Source organism: Lonchura striata, chromosome 1 (genome assembly GCF_046129695.1).
Source record: "Lonchura striata isolate bLonStr1 chromosome 1, bLonStr1.mat, whole genome shotgun sequence".
Classification (NCBI taxonomy): Eukaryota; Metazoa; Chordata; class Aves; order Passeriformes; family Estrildidae; genus Lonchura; species Lonchura striata.
In genome coordinates this window covers 101,723,814-101,740,624 of record NC_134603.1, presented here as the reverse complement: position 1 = coordinate 101,740,624, position 16,811 = coordinate 101,723,814, and the positions used below count along the sequence as shown (strand labels likewise).

General features: G+C 36.0%; 1 protein-coding gene across 4 annotated transcripts in view; it reads right to left on the bottom strand.

Moving 5' to 3' along the window:
* Positions 1-16,811, bottom strand: part of CDH12 (cadherin 12) — a 521,432-nt gene that overhangs the window by 204,645 nt on the left and 299,976 nt on the right. Inside the window, exons 1-2 of one of the 4 annotated variants that reach the window (XM_077786150.1) lie at positions 10,539-10,563; positions 10,315-10,453 (exon numbers count right to left, since the gene is read on the bottom strand). The exons of 2 other annotated variants lie outside the window; for them this stretch is intronic. The gene's annotated coding sequence lies outside the window, so the exon portion shown is untranslated. Of the gene's footprint in view, positions 1-10,314; positions 10,454-10,538; positions 10,564-16,811 lie in introns of those variants that run through there. One more of the 4 variants, XM_021546413.3, reaches the window with a different exon arrangement.

Below are 16,811 nucleotides of genomic sequence, written 5' to 3'. Positions count from 1 at the left end.
CACAGCAGCTGTTACAGAGTTGTACTCTGCATTGGTATCTGGAAAGGTATTGATAACCAGCCAGGGTTTTGGGTACTGCTGTCTCTCAGCATTCCCACACATCAAGGGGCTGGGGTGGACAAGATCCTGGGATGGCACACAACCAGGCCAGCTGACCCACAATAACCAAGGGGATTTCCCATACCATATGACATCTGCTCAGATATAAAAGCTAAGGAGAGGAGGAGGAAGGGGAGGCATTTGTTATTTACAATGTTTGCTTTCCAGAGCAACTGCTACATTGAAAGTGGCCTGAACATCACTTGCTGAAGGGAAGTAGAGAATAAATATTTTCCTTTTCTTTTGTCGTGCACATGCCAACTTTCATTTTTGCTTTAGCAAACTGCCTTATCTCAACCCACAAATTGTTTTTTATCTTATTTTCCCTTCACTGTCCAGATGGGGAGTAATAGTGTGATTTGGAGGACACTTGGAATCCAGCCAAGGTCAACCCTCCACAAGTACTTATAAACTTCAATTTGTCCAAGACAAAAAGCTCAATAGCCCTTGATAGCATCACATAAATAGTCACACTCTCACCAAATCTCAGTCAGAGGTGCTGCACTGTCCCACTCTTGGCACTTTGGTTTCATGACTGAAGCAGGATCTTGTCTATTGCGCAACATCCTAGCCGCTGAATGACACTTCAATCCCAGACATAAGAGTACAGTAGAAGTCAAGACTTAATTGTTCTAAGACTGTTTAGACATTCCATGAAACTTCAAAGCTCTCATGAATGCTTATCAACCCTACCCGCTCAGTTCCATTTTCTAATTCTATCAATCATATTCAGTGTATTTCACATCCATAGCTGGATCCAGTTCCTGAAAAATAATAGAAAGTTAAATTCATTTTCCATCCATGTTGACTCTTTTGAATTTTGCCTGCTCTGTAAACTAGAGTTTCCCAGATACTTCTGTAGATTTTTTCTGTGTGGCAAAGTACTGAGGAGACTCTAAAATTTCTTTCACTTGTGGGGTTGGTAAACATGATAGGTTACCTTTTAATGGAATTAAAGATAGGTTATAAAACCAGAGCAGTGCTCCTTTCACAATACCTTCCATAAAATATAGTTTAATGCCTCAAAGAGGGATGAATAAGATTATCCAATTACAAAACTCTTGCAAAGGATTATCAGATTATCAGTTGGTTTTACAGAGAGCTTCAGAAGTTTTACAATTTTAGAATATATCAAATTCCACCATACATGGGATTATACTCTCTTAAAGAATTATAAAGTGGTATTTCGAATGATTACTTAGAATTAGTTTTCATTTCTGTGGCTGTGTTTTGCTTCAGTAAGAGAGCAATAGAATTTTGCATAATAAATAAAATACATATTATGTACTTCATTTGTATTCCTAATTACTTTCAGAATAAAAAAATAAAGATTTTAAAATATTTTGAAAGTAATTAAAGAGACAAAACCCTTTAATGTTAAAAAAAAACCCTCAATGTCTTATTAGAGATTGGCAAATAAACTGAAAAATAGAAGAATGATTTTGATTACTAATACTTTCTTTTTTTTGACAAGAAATGTTTCTCTATTTACATTTTTTTTTTTTTTATTTTGCTTTCCATCCTACTCACAACATTTATCTTGGTGTTATGGTGCTCTCTGCCTTTTCAAATATTTGCCTTCAGGGATATTGATGCTACTAAAGAGCATCTATTTCATAGATCTGCATTAAAAATCACTTCTTTTTCCTGACAAGCTATTTAAAACCTCACATTTATGCTTTATGAAGTGCACTTTAAAAAAATTTATCCACATATCCCATGAAAACTAAACCCATTCAACCTAAGTTTTGTTTCTTTGCAAGAAAGACAATTTCTATTTGAGGAGTTTAGCACTAAAGAGGTATGAAGGCAACATTTTCCAAAACAAATACTGTTGTTTATTTTTACTGGGGAGGCAGAGATAGCCTATCACAGACTTCAGAAGAATGGTTCCTAAAATGGCTAGTTTAACTGTGGAAATCAGTCATATCAGACTATTTTTCTTCAAAATTAAAACCTGAAAACAAAATGAGCAGGCAAATCACACAACACATATAGATATAACCTCCAGCACTTGTAAATTTTAAAATTTTAGATGGCACAAGACCTCTTCTGCCTTAATCATTTTTGCACAAGACATCCAGGCACAAAAAGGCAGAAAGTCAAAGAATAATCCCAAACATCCCAAAGTATGCTTAGAAATGATAATAAACAATGTCTCTACCATGATATTTGTCCAAAGAGAACTAAAGAACACCTGGTAGAGAAAGAAATGTCTGATACACCTAAACACATTAAAATCATTTTAGGTAGACCTACTTGTGTTTTGCTTGGTAGAACCTGCACTATTAGAAACAACTGAGGTAGGGTGCATGGTTACCATCTCCAGCTGCTCTTTATCAAATAAGTTAGATTATATCCAGTTAGACTTATTAAATCTCAGCTGTTAGTTAAAATTATCATCTGTCACTAGGTATGTGAACTTGAACTGTGTTCATGCCTTGACTGGACAGAAGACATATTTAGAAATATTTGTGAGACCTTACACTCAAGACAAAATTTAAACAGAGCATCTTGCTATTTTTACCTGAATTAGCATCCCTAGGCATGTACTACAAAAAGGGTTGAAATGAGAACTGAATGATAATTCTTGTTGTTCAGCAACCCCCTTCCAACATTGCACAGAACTGTAACATCAACATTTAGAAAGACAGTAAGTGTGTGTTTTCTATTCAAAGTATTCATGCTCTTTGATCACAAATAGGGCAAAAAATGTCATACAATTATTACAGAAAAACTGAGTTGATTAAAAAGGAGTGACCTTTAGAAAACATTTGCAAAAAATGCCCACTGTTTGTTGAAAGATAATGCTCCAGGCAGTTCCAGGAAAAATAAAAAAAAGCTAAACCAAATAAAGAAGTAAATCCATCCAGTTTAAATAATAGTCTTGGAGAAAAATACTTTTACCAGACCAAAAATACCCCAAACCAATACAAACAAACAAACAAAATGGCTACTTTCTAATATTTCCTGTGGGTTTTTTTGGGGTTGTATTTTTGTGGTGGGTTGGTTTTTTTTTCTGGTTATTTCTTTTGTTTTTTGTGGTGTTTTTTTTGTTTGTTTGTTTGATTTTTTTGGTTTTCTTCTTTGAGTTTTTTTTTATGTTGTTTTGTTTGAGTTTTTTTCTCTTTAACTATTAAAATAATCCAATTGCTTGCCCTGATGACTCTACTCCATCCAGCCATACATAGTATCCTGTCTACCTAGCCTAGGATTACTCACATCTTTCGCTGCTGGAACTCACATATGTCCTTGACAGATAAATTTTGGCTCTCAGGGTGAGAAAGAATGACAGGTAATTGCTATGTGCTGCATCTGATGGGTAATGCAGAGTGGGATTGAAGTCCATTGATGCATCTGAAATAGTCATTTACACATTCTGCACATTAACAAAGGACATTCACAAATAATAATAAAAAGAGGAGGATAGGGATGGGATGAGGAGACACGAGGACAAATGCAGAAGAAAGTGATAGTGTCTGAAAATTTTATTAGATTTACATGCAGTGAGGACCAAAAAATGGCATAGCAATTTTTATACTGAATCACAGAAACATCAGAGGCAAATGATGCTCTTTAAAAAGCATTCTAATTAGTAAATTAATTTGAGTGTTTTCCTTATCAGCACTTACCTTTTCAACACCACCTCTCACACTTCATATTAATTCTGACATATGCACTCATTCAAGTAGAAGCCAGGTATATCACATTTTCTCGCTTTATTTTTTTGACACACTCTCCTTCAAGTAACAGTTCAGAGGAGAAAGGGCCAAATTAAAAAAAGCTCTGGTTTATAGAAAATCTGAGTACTGCTGTCTAGGAGGTCAGATTTTAAAAAGAAAAAACCAACAAACCAAAACCCATCAGGCTATTTAATTATGAAAATATGAAACACAGCTCTACTGAGAGGTCTGCTCATCAGTCAGGACCTTTATTGAAAAGCACAGAGCTACTTTTTTACTTCTTTTCTTATAATAGTGTAATTCAGGAATTCTGTAACATCTGTCTGGAGTTACAGTGAGATAGATCTACACTTACTTATGCCCTTTTTAAAGAGATGTAGTTAAATATTTTAAATTATGGCCAACAAATACTATGAATACTATTAATATTTTAGAGAGAATTGGAAAGACACTTAACAAGCAAACATACAAGGCTCCTAAATGGAAACACAATAGTTTTGCATTTGGGTATATAATTATTACTCTAGTTTAATTAATGAAATATTGCTTGAACTAGAAGAGTTTTTATGGAAAGCTTGTTGCAATAAGTATGATTGAACTCAGATTTGGCAGAATGGCTTCATCATCAAATTCCTAGCAGTAGAATTGTGTAAAATTCTGCTCAGACTGTTCAAGACAATGAAAATCTAGTAAAGAAATACTGGTTTCTAACTTTTCTTCATGCTATAAGTATTTTTAGAAAGCTGTAATTTAAAAAAATTTAACAATTTTTTTTGTCAGCATTTTCTTAAATAGGAGAAATGAACCGTGGAATGGAGTATTTTTTTGTTGTTGTTGTTTAGATTATGCATTAAACTGAGTATAAAACAGATATATGAAAGTGTGTAACACACACAGAGAGACAGTATGCCTGAGGATAGAATGCCAAGGAGGTTCTTAAGAAATGTACTTTGTTATCTTCATCCTGGCTTTTAAGAGAGCTGCCTAAACTATCATCTCAACTCCATATACAGAAGAAATACTGCAATATAGCTAACTAGATAAATGGTCAAAGGGGACTATAAAACAAACAAGGAAAAGGGAAAGGAAATCAGAATCTAGGTCTCCAGTTCAAACCAAGTCCTGTAGGTAGTGTTTGAACTGCATAAACAAAACCAAAATTTTTGTGAAATTAATAAAGGCCACAAACAAGTTTTTGGCAAATGTAAATCTCCATTTACAATTACACTTAGCACCTGCTGGCAGCCTTCAGAGAACAGCAGCCAGGAGCCTACCTAATGCTTATAGATGCTAGGTCAAATGACCCAGTTCAAAAAGCTGGATTATGGGATCAATGCAAGAGTACATTGCTGATCAAGAAATGTCAGAAGTCATGCCTGTTTTCTGAAAAAGGAATGGGTTTTCTTACCTATTTACCTTTAGGGGGAAAAAAATTGTTTCAAGCATTTTACTAATCAAATTAGCCGCTATGGTATTTTGTAAGTGTACTTGGTGTGCTGGATAAAGTATTAATGCAGTCAGTGAGTAAATGCATGCATGAAAAGAATAATAAATCTTGCCTAACTGTGGAAACAAAAACTATTCATCCAAGTCATTTAACTGAGTATTCATCATCAGTTTTGGAGATTGTCCCAAATATACTATACTCCAAAAGTTGACAGAGCAAATAATTCTGGTACCTAAATAAATAACTACTAAACTTATGTGGTAGACAAAATTTTTCTTCAACAGTTTCTTATTTTTAATCTCAGACATCTACTTTTCTTATGAATATCTCCATAAAGGTTTGCATCTGAGCTGTGGTTGAAGGTTTGGACCATTCAGTACAACAGTACAGAGATGGACTTCAGCACCGGCAGGCCCCAAATCCTACTCTGCTGCAACACAGGACAGTAAACAAAGCTTACATCATACATATCCCAACCAGTGCAGTCATTGCCTTAATAAATATTGACAGCTGAGACACATGCAGCAGAAAGATGATACTCCAGCCCTGAACTGTCTGGTGTACATCAGTGAGTGTGATCTTTGCAGGAGGACTCTTCACCCTCAAACCTGAAGTGATACAATTGACAGAAACAGAACCACAGCTGCTCTTAAAGTAATCTGACCAAGTCTCATGATGTGAACTCTCTTAGTTCTCTCCTCGTGGTGAGAAGAAGAGAATCTTTAAACAACCCATTGCAATATTAGGATGGTAAAACCTGACCTCTGCTAAATACAAATTCCAATAATCAATATGGTGAGGTTAGTTTGTATTTAATTTTGATGTAGAATTTTTCCACCTGGAGCTTGAAGGTTCAACAAGAAAGCAGACTGAAACTTTGCCCCTCCCAAAAAGAGAACTGTATCCTCAAAGCTGTGCTACAAAATAATTACCTGAACAAATATTTGGTGACATATGCCAGTAAGTTACACCTCTACAAAACAACTGGGCCTTTGTGAAAGGTTCTGTTAATACAAAAGACAGTGCTTGAAAGTCATCCTTTAACATGCTGTTATCTTATCTATGACAAGCCACAATAAAAAGAGAAGCCAGGAAAAAGTAGTAGCAGAGTCCAATTAGCCTCTATATCAATTTATTAGAATCTGAGAAGTCATTCAGGAGGTGCAGCTTTCACAGTGGCTTGAAAATAGCAACCACTGAAAATATGCTCAAAACTTTTTAATTTAAATGCATAATATATACATTATAATCTCTGCTTATTTTTAGCTGTAATGTATAATTTTGCAAAAACAATGTAATCCTGAGGCAAATTACTTAAACCTTGCAGTGTTTCTATGAACCAGTGAAGAGCAGATTTCTACAGTCTAGACACATTCATAGCCTCCAAAGCTGGAAGCAGAACCATATCTTACTGTTCTAGCTACTTACTGTACAGTGAGATACAGTAGCTGACACAAAGACTGTACAATCAAAAACAATTAAAAACTAGAGAAAAAGAGGATTGAGAGTTGGAGCACACACATCCCATTCTTGTGAGCACTGGAGTGTCTTCAGTGGGGTTTTGTTTCAATTAAAAATGAAAAATTTACACAGATGGGCCAAGTGTGAAAAGTGATATTTCTGCAGCATCAAAGAAAGGAGGAGAATCATGGTAGGCGAAGAAAAGGAAAGAACGAAGGAATGTAAAGAGGAAAAGAATGAAGATAAACATATATTATTAGGAAGAAAATGAGACTTTACAAAGAGGAAGGTGCTACCCTGAGGTGCAAGAACAAGAGTCCAGGAAATATATTATGAAAACAATAAAGGAAAGAGAGATAACAAGAGTCTGGTGGGACACAATGGTCTTGCTGGGAAAGCTGATGTTAGTTTCATAAGCCATGTAAATAACACAGGGTTAAAATGTCTCCATTTCAGGTAGAGCAATTTCCCCATATATCTTCAAAAAGGGAAATTGTGGAAACTCATTAATCCCTGAAGTTTGTTCTAACTCACTGTCACCCCAAACTCTTGAAATTATATATAATTTTGGATAATATATCTCTTTTACATTATCTGGATTATGAACTATAGTCACTAATAGCTGTTTCCTCTTTCACATGTCAATATCCCTGTCTTAGTGGGACTGTTCCTCACTGGTTTGTGGTTGGTTTCATGTCAGTTTTCATAGAACTCACTTTCCTTTACTCATTTCCAAGCCTCATTTTAATGAATCTTCCTAAAAAGCTCATAAAACATTAAAGCATTAGTATCAAACACTAATTTTCAATGGAGTTAGGCCAGATAGTAATCGTATTCTGCTGCCAGTAATAAGGAGACATAGTTTGAGGCAAAAAAATTAACACCGACCTCATTCAAAGAACTTGAAATATCTGAAATAAAGTTGAACTCTGCATATAAATAGATATTTAATAGTATTTGATACAGCCTTAGAGTAAAAAAAAAAACAACTTCAAGAGTGAGAACTAGGCTATACTGCCTTCCTGTGTAATCTGTCTGCCTGTGTTTAACGAGTCTGAAAAGCTTCAGTAAGTCAGATGCCCCAGTTTATTTGTTTAATGAGAGGAATATTATTTCCCATATTGCTGAGGTCACTTTTAGGATCATTATTATGTATGAAGAGGCTCAAAACCCATGAATAGAAAAGATCAGGAAGTAATTGTAGAATTATTGTCCGCTTTTATCAAAACATGAGAAAAGCAAGCATTTCCTTATGTTAGATAAACTGTCATGTCATAAACCTCTGAGGCTGGCACACTGAAAAGTAAGCGTTCTTCACTTACAAGCAGATAGAACATGTGATCTTGTGATGTATTTGTAAGACTTGTTTAGAAAGGCACAGACACATTGCCATGAAAGTGTGATTTATTTATGTTTTACTTACACCAACAGCTTTGTGAAACAAAAGGAGAACAAAGCCATCATGTCAAACAATGTTTGTAGTCAGACCTCGTGAAAGATTGGAACAGAATTTCCTGCTATTTGTATGTAACCTGGATGTCTCCAATTGCAACTGTTTTAGGCTTGATTTCTTTTATTCCCTGAAGTGCATTAAGTTATTGTATTTTAATTTTTTTTTTTAGTAATGAATACTCTGATGTATATGAATGAATAATATCCTGAAAAAACATTGATTAGTCGTGAAAGAAAAAAAGTGAAGACATATACAATGCATTCTTATATGTGCATTTAAATACTTCTACTCTGGTCAAGACTTGCATCTCTGGGTGGAGAAAGCACCCAGGCATTTAGTAAACGTCAACTAAATATGACATGACAAATGAAGTGAGCCATATGCTACCCCAAAATGAGGATCAGTGCATCCAACTACTTCCAAAACCAGCTTTCTTTCCTAGAAAACAGTGGACATATTGAGTCACCACTATAAAAAATACAACTTTCAAAAATAAGTTTCAAGAAGGAGATATAGACAGTTAAAACTCTCAGTACTCCTCGAACATCCCCCCCCAAACCTCAGGTCATTTCCCCCTGTGCTAATGTTTTTTCAAGAAAGACAGTTTGGTATTTTTCACTGAAAAGGCTAATGGAGTAAGTTACCTGCAGGTAACCAGCATTTGCCGGAATTGTTATTTTTCTTTCTTTTTTCCCTTTTTTTTTGGGAGCATGGGCTGGGGGCAGGTAGTGAGGTGGTGATGTGGAGAGGAGGAGTGGAGCAGGGAAGAGGCTTGAGATGTATATGTCCATATCAATTAACTGAGTTTTTAATGCAGGATATAGTGCTACGAATTGTATTGCCAACAATAAATGATAATCAACAATATAGATATTTAACAACAATAGACTCAGCATTGGCTGAAAACAGGCAGTGCAATAAATTCACACTTATGTAAACTGCCTAGAAGTTATATACCTGTCAAAGCTATGAATATTTGAAATCACTTAACTTTCCCTTACTGTTTTCTTTTGATTTTAAACAAAGGTTTTAAACAAAATGCGTTAACTTTTAAGGGCAACAGAGAGAACTGACCTTTTCATTAGAACAGATCTTAATTTCATCCCTTACAGTATTAAAAAGTTTGGCCTTTACAAGCTTCTTAATTACATCCCCTGATAGCACAGCTATCAAGCATGGACATCACTATGACTATCCAAGTCAGTTCACTTTAGAAATTTCAGTGTGGATAGACCATAGGTACAAGGCTAGCTAACTCCAGGCTGTGTAAAAATCTCTGGCATTTTTCTATTACTTATTTAATCTTTCAAGACAGCCTCCCACATTTACTGTCTTGTTTCCTTACAGATAAAGATCTTCAAGTATCAGTCTATTTCTTTTGATATGTCTCACTTTCTATCAGCCCATAAAAAAAATGCATCCTCTCTCATCTCAGTCAAACACTGCTGTCACCCCATAGCAACCAATTTAATTTTCTGGCCACTTGTATTGAAACAGCACCCCTACTCACTCTTTCCCCCCCACATACAGGAGATTTGCTAATCCTATGAAAGCAGCTATCCAAATCCTACCAGTCTCCAAGCATAACATTCCTTCCACATGCCAGGCACAGTCTTCAGTCTGAAGGTAGCCTGGAAAGCTGCATGCATATTCTTGACTCACATTTCAAGAATCCCTTACTGTCTCATTTAAATGCCATGGGACCTTGAAACCCTGCATCCACGAGTTCCTGCTGGTGAGGGAATGATGCTCCTTATTCAGCATTGTGTTTTACCATAATGTACTTTTGCTTTCCAGCTGCTGTGCTTCCTCAAATACATACACAAGAAGAGAAGGTGCTCTTGCCTTTCCTCCTCCTCCGTTCTCACACTCCTGCATGCTTCTAACAAATTTTCTTCTTCTTTGTTTGTTGGTTTGATATTTTTTTTTTTTTTTTTTGCAAGTTTCAGAGAATCACAGGATCGCAGAAAACTGCAGCCATTCATTAGATGCTGCTTAAAACTGGAATCCCTCCCGAGGTGTTGCGGGCTGGGGCGCGGGGTCCTGCCCCCAGCCCGCTCCCGCCGCGGCGCGGGCTCCCTTGCTGCAGTGCAGGCTGGCACTTCACTCAGTCCCAACTTTCCATGCAGAAATTCGGCACCACGCAGGCAGCCAGATAAAGCAGCACTTACCTTTAATTGAAATCTTTTCTCTGGTAATGCTGGAGCATCAATCCAATCAGCAGCGATCGGGGAGAATCTAAGTTTCCATCAACACCCTCCGGGTAGCCGCATGCTGCCGTGCCTTTTTTTTCAGTGAACTCCTCACCGTCTAGAGGAGAGAGCGAGAGATCAGCTGAAATCCTCAGAGGCTCGTAGGGAGTGAGAGAAGAGGCACCAAAGCAATGTTTCTTAACGGGAGATTCTCAGCAAGCGTGCTCAGGTCTGGAAGATCCTGAAAGTGCTGTGATAGGCTCCTGTCATGTCCCCTGAGCCGTGAGATGATCATTGACCTGATTAGCTCTGAACACTCCCTACACGCAGAGAAAGCGCTGAGAGGATTGGTGGGTCGCAAGGGAATTGGGAAAGGCACCAGGGCCGCTTGGGAATCTTCATTCTTCCAGACTAATGGATGTGCTGCAGCTGAGGCTGTAATTTGTGAGGAGGTTATGCACAATGTTAACCATCTGAGGACTTAAACAATTGTGCTTTTGCGTGCTCTTTCTCAAAGTACACCAGCATTCAACGCAGGGTAGAGCTGAGTAATTAAGAGGCTGATGTAGCCATTTCGTAATACAAGGCTCACTGTATGAGATGTTCTGTAAGCTGAGAGATAAAGTGGATCCATACATTTGTCTCTGACCCCGGAGACAATAACACTTAATGGGCAGAATAAGTGAAATTAGTATAGTGGGCTCATGTTAACCCCCAGATGGCAATCAGTCACCATGGAAAGAAAAAGAACAACAAAACCCAAACAGACTAGAATTATTTAACAAGTGTATAAGGCAATTTACATAAAATGTGGAGAAAGAATTTCAAATTAGTACAGAAAGGACTTTTCAACATGGAGATAAATCAGAAGAAAACCACAACAATACACCAATACAAGTTCTTCCCTCTCTTACAGCAGAGGGGAAAAGCCAACAAGGAATGCATTTAAAGGATCTAATTTGCCTTTCACCTGCACTGATACAAATAAATCTATTAAAGATGACAGTTTAAATTTAGATCAGGATAAAAAAAAGCAGAGTGAAAGAAGAACGAGGTGTATTCATTACTTGTTTTTGGTTCAAGAGTATTATGGAAACTAGATTTCAGTGTACCAAGTATTCAGGCTTGCATGGTGAAATGCGTTAAGTCAAAGTGTGTCAACTTTTATGACTGCTCTCATTTACTAATTTCCTGTTCTTGGATGATAATTACGGCACTAGGCAGTTGACTCCATTTTCCATTCAAATTTATCCATGAAAATACCAGCTTGTGACTAAGAATAACTTTGTTCACAGAATAATATATTTAGTGTTGGTGATCTGAAGCACCAATATAAAATGGAAAATTGATATTTTTATAGTAATAATTATGAAGATTTGGAACCTATAATAGCAATGCTAGTTCATACATAGTTACCATAAGTTACTCTATGAATGCTGAAAAAAAGTTAATCATAAACATATACTGAAATTCTTAATCAAATTTATTTACTTTGGGTTTACTCATACATTTTTCAAGTAAATTTGTATAATTGTGTTTTAGTAGGAAAAACAGTAATAAAAGCAATTTAAAAGTTGTTAAGTCTCAGAGACAATGGATTATATGTTTACTTTATGAAGGCATTCATATCAGAAAGCTCATTATTACAGAGAAACGAGTATCATGTGATTTAGATCACCCAGAAGTAACCATGGAAGTCTGAATCTCCAATTTACTTAGCTGGACAATAAAAAAAGATTTTTCACCCTGGCTTTAATGCCTTAGAAACAGAAAATAAGTGTAAGTACCCCATATTTCCACTAGACAATCAGTAGGAACATATCAACTTTTCTACCCTAGCAGTTTTAGCAATATAATTTTCAGGATCCTCTTCTGGAAGTGCCACTCTCTTTCCTTTGAAAAGTGCCTCAATATGCAAAATCTGGATTATAAAATTGGCAATGTTTTATATTCAAACAGCAAACTTTTTAAAATGTAAGTTACTTTTTTTTTACAATTTATTGAATGTCTATAATCCAGGGATTCATGCTTGCCCTGGGACTAATGGTAACAAAGTAAAAATTAATCTACTAAGTAATCAAATAAGAAGGCTTTTAAACACATTAATATGAAATATAAACACATTCTTGAGTAAAAGAGCTTTATGTGTCAGGACTAAAGTGATTTCCTGTTACAACCCCCACTGAAAAAGAGACTGTTCTCCTTACCTGTATATTTGCACCAGTGAAAGGGTGGAAGTCATCCCAGTGCTTACAATCTTATCTGTTCTGACATGGCAGCCCTCATGAAACATGTAATCCACAGACACATGTTATATTATTAATGATTTCAAATATAATTAAATAAATTAAATATTAAAAAGACCTTATTAAGAGAATTTATTTGCTACTCCTGTAAGCTTCCAATTTCAGGTTTCATACTGCTTTGTTTAATTGAATCTTAGCTCTCACCAGCCCTAGAAATTTCAACACTTCCCTTAAACTGCTGTTCCAACCTATGAGATCTCCATAACCTCCATAACAGGAATTCTTTTCCATTTATTATTTTTCAAATATGTTTCAATAGTTTTATACAAAAAAGAAAAAGCTCTAATAATTTAAATGGTAATCACTTATATTCAATATTCTGATTGTCTTTTTTAAGGTTTAAAGGTCAACATTCATCAGAAGTTCATTGTACAAAACTGAATTAATTTGTTTCACACCACAAATAAAGTTCTGGGAAAAAAACAAAAAAACCTAGTAGATCCAGAAAAGGGACTGAAGAATGAAGGAAAAAAACCTGAAGTGCCAACATGATTTCAGTTTGTGCAGAAACAACTGGGACTTACTGTTGTCTTCAACTGTTAGGTAAGACACTGGAATTTTAAATTCAATGTTAACAAAGGAAAACAATAATTTGACTCACTCATTAATTGCTACAGTCTAAGTATCAGAAGCAAAGTCTGGTGCCTTGGGTCCTATTCTCAATCCTAAATACAACTTAAAATTTTGAATTCAGTTCCTATGAGTCATCTCAGTAAAGGGACAGAGGTTTTTCTGAACAAGGAGATCAGAAAAGTACTATGTTTTCAATAGGAAATTATACAGTTACTAAAGAGATAAAAAAATTAGGCACCCTTCTCAGCACATCATTCTTAAGAAAGGGGGCAGTATATTAAAACGGTAAAAAAATAAAATAAAATTCTATGTGATCTCTAATTAATCTTTTGAATTCACTGCCCCAAGCCACGATTACAGGAGAGAATTAATATGTATACATGAGAGTATTTTGAAATCATAACAGAATCTAAAATGGTTACACAATAATCATTTCTTTGTTCAGTATTGTTCCTCAATGCAAAGCAAAAACAAAGCAGAGACAGGATACTAGTCATGGGGAAAAGAATCCCTGTCCAACTAATGATTTAGCAGAAAAATTATAAGACCCTTACAGTATCATTGAATAAACCATGGCATTTTTACTGTCAAAGGCCATCAGATATTTGTGCTTCACTAAAAGATGTTTTTTAAAGATGAGTAGCATATTTAAAAAAGCTGTATTTTCAAACTTGATCATTTGAATAGACTGAATGCCAAAAAAATACAGAAAGCTGTACTAATGTAAGTGTCTTAATATTTTTGTAAAGACCTTTGTTTTACAGACACAAGCTACTTCAGCTCAATACCTATCATGCATCAATGTAAATTCAATACAGAATAAAGGGCCATAGAGGAACAGTAAGAAAAGTGCTAATACAGTCACAGCTTTCCTGCCAGCCCAAATCCCACAGAGAGTCAGTCTTGTCAGCACTATTGGTTCTCAGGAACAGAAAGGAGTAGAAGCAAATCGTGTCTATGTCCAAAGCTTCAACACACAGAATTATTCTTTTCCTACATTTAAAGATATCCTTTGGTATGAAAAAAGAAAAATGCTATACAGGATGCACTAAGAGTGTCAATTTTCTGAGCAATTTCTTCTTTTCTAATAAGCAAATAACAAAAAAAGAAATATTATCTGCTTCATTTTGGCTGGAAACATAGAAACTGGAAATAAGGTGTGCAAGTACTCTAGGATAGCAGCAAACTCAGCAGAATACATGGAAAAGATTAAGTAAAACTATATTTATCCTCCATCTCTTCAGAGAAAAACATAAATAATAAACCACTTTAAGACACTAAAAATGCTCTACAGAAAAGCATTTGAGTCAAACTTTCACAACCATATTTTTCATGTTTTGGGAACCAATTTTTCCCCAGGTCCTCCATCAACAATAAGACTAGTTAACTCTTAGTAATACTTAACTGCCATGCACTGTAGCTGTGAAATTTTACTCTCATCCTCATCAATTTCAAAAGCACCAGCTGAGCAAAGGCAACTCCAAACTCTTATCTGGCCTATATCAGCATAGCTACTTTGATTTAGGGGGAATTGTACAGCAGATTTATAAATTAGTGAGATCTCATGTAAAAGCAATACAATTGGTCATTAATGAATGCGACAGCAGGTTTCAAAGATCAACCTTCCTGTAGCATCATCTAATATTTTACTTTTTGATATAGATCATTTATTTCCAAACAGTTTGGCCACAGTGAGTATGGACAACACAGGAAATTTCTTTGCAACAAAGAGTTTAATCTTGAGCATTCAGTGCTTTGATTCAGCATCTTAGCCAACAGGTTCTTGATGTTAAGGTAAAGATGTGATCTGGATGGAAGGAGACAGCTGAATCCTTGTCATACTCTGGAAAACTGCTGACTTCATCAGGCTTCCCCTTGTAGTACCTCAAAGGGCTCAGACAAATCCAAACTGCTTTATGTCATCTGATCACTGTTCTCACTCCCAGTTTAGCAATACAAAAGCACTCCTTTTACTTAGGCCAGACTTCCAAATATAAGGAAAGTAGCACAAATATTGCTTTAAGACAGTTCTGATAATGTTATGTAACGTGAAGTTTGAATTTTATTGATTGCTTTTATTAAGCCAGCCTTGTAGGCTGAGACAATTTAATGTTGGTGATCTCTGTTTCCTGGGAGACATTCTCACAATGTTTGAGACATTTAGGAGGCATGGGTAACCCCAGATTTAAATAAAGGTCTACAAAATGCATAAACAAATGAAAGTTTTGGAGCATCCTAATACCACAGTGGAATTGTCCTAGAATCATAATGATGAGGGAAAAGTAGGTAGTGGTTAAGTACTCTGCAATTCAGTTCTGGGAAGAATTTATGAACATTATGCTTTGTAATAGTAGGGAACTTATGGGTAAAGAGAGTACATAGTCCTGTGAGTGAAAGGAAATATAGAGGGATAATATTTTTAAGGATATATTCAGGCCTAGTAAAAAGAAAATTAAAATGAAGGTAGAAAGAAAATATAAAATGGAAACAGGCCACCACTCTTTTGGAGTTTAACTACCATCTGAGAGAAATAAACTTTGTATCACAGAGGAACACCATTCATGTTCAAGCACCAAGTAAATTATTGTTGTCTATAATTACAAAGAAGGAAAGAGAAGGAACAGTTATTCAAAAGTGATACGTGCTTGCAATACTATTTCATTTACAGATGCATACTATATAGGCACTTTTGTGAAATAATGGAATCTAAATTCTGTTCAGTCTGTTTGGTGTGTCTTTCTGTATGAACTGAGAACATTGGGACTACTAGAATCTACCCAACAGCACCAAGGAAACTTTATATTTAAAGTTAGTTAACTTCTGCTGAAAATCTCTGTCAGCAATACACCTATACAGCTCAGCTGAAAAAGAAATTAAACAGCTGTAACCAAGAGCATGGTTTTGCAGCAAAGTTTGCAGTTTCTGGTCTGGGTCTTTTTGCTGGGGACTATAAAGCTACTTTAGACATAACAGCAAAAATAGGAGCACCCTGCAATTTGCGTCACAGGAGCAGTGTGGGAAACACACTCAGGGACATCCTTTCTAAAGTACAATTCCTCCCTCACATCCTTCTTGTTCAGGTGAAGGGAACAGTGTGATTTGTGGTATGATCTGTCTCAGCAGCAATTTACAACTTCCCAGTAAAATCTCTCTGCTCGCTGCCTTCTGCCATCAACTTGCTTTAGCATGCAGGGACAGGGGGGAGAGGATGGTGCAGAAAGTCATGTGCAGGGATGCAATGCACTGCTTGTAACCACATAAATATCTTGCACTCATCCATTAGCCTCCCTGTTCCTGTCTCTCTGAATAAGGAGGGGTTGCTTGTCCCCTTGAAGGGGACAAAACTGAACAGCAATTTAGTCTTGGGATTCTCCCTGGCATTTTTATAGCTGAAGCCTGTCTGCTACTTACTCAGACTAATACTATAAATCTAGCACACTTTAAGGGCCACATTTTCTGTGTCATAAAGCATCATATCTGTCCATTTTTCAGGGTAACCACAGGGCTTTTATAATAATAGAGAAAATCAGATCTTAGGATGTGACAATATCTCTGCCTGAGATTTTTCAGATGATACTGATTTCTGGAAAAGCTCAG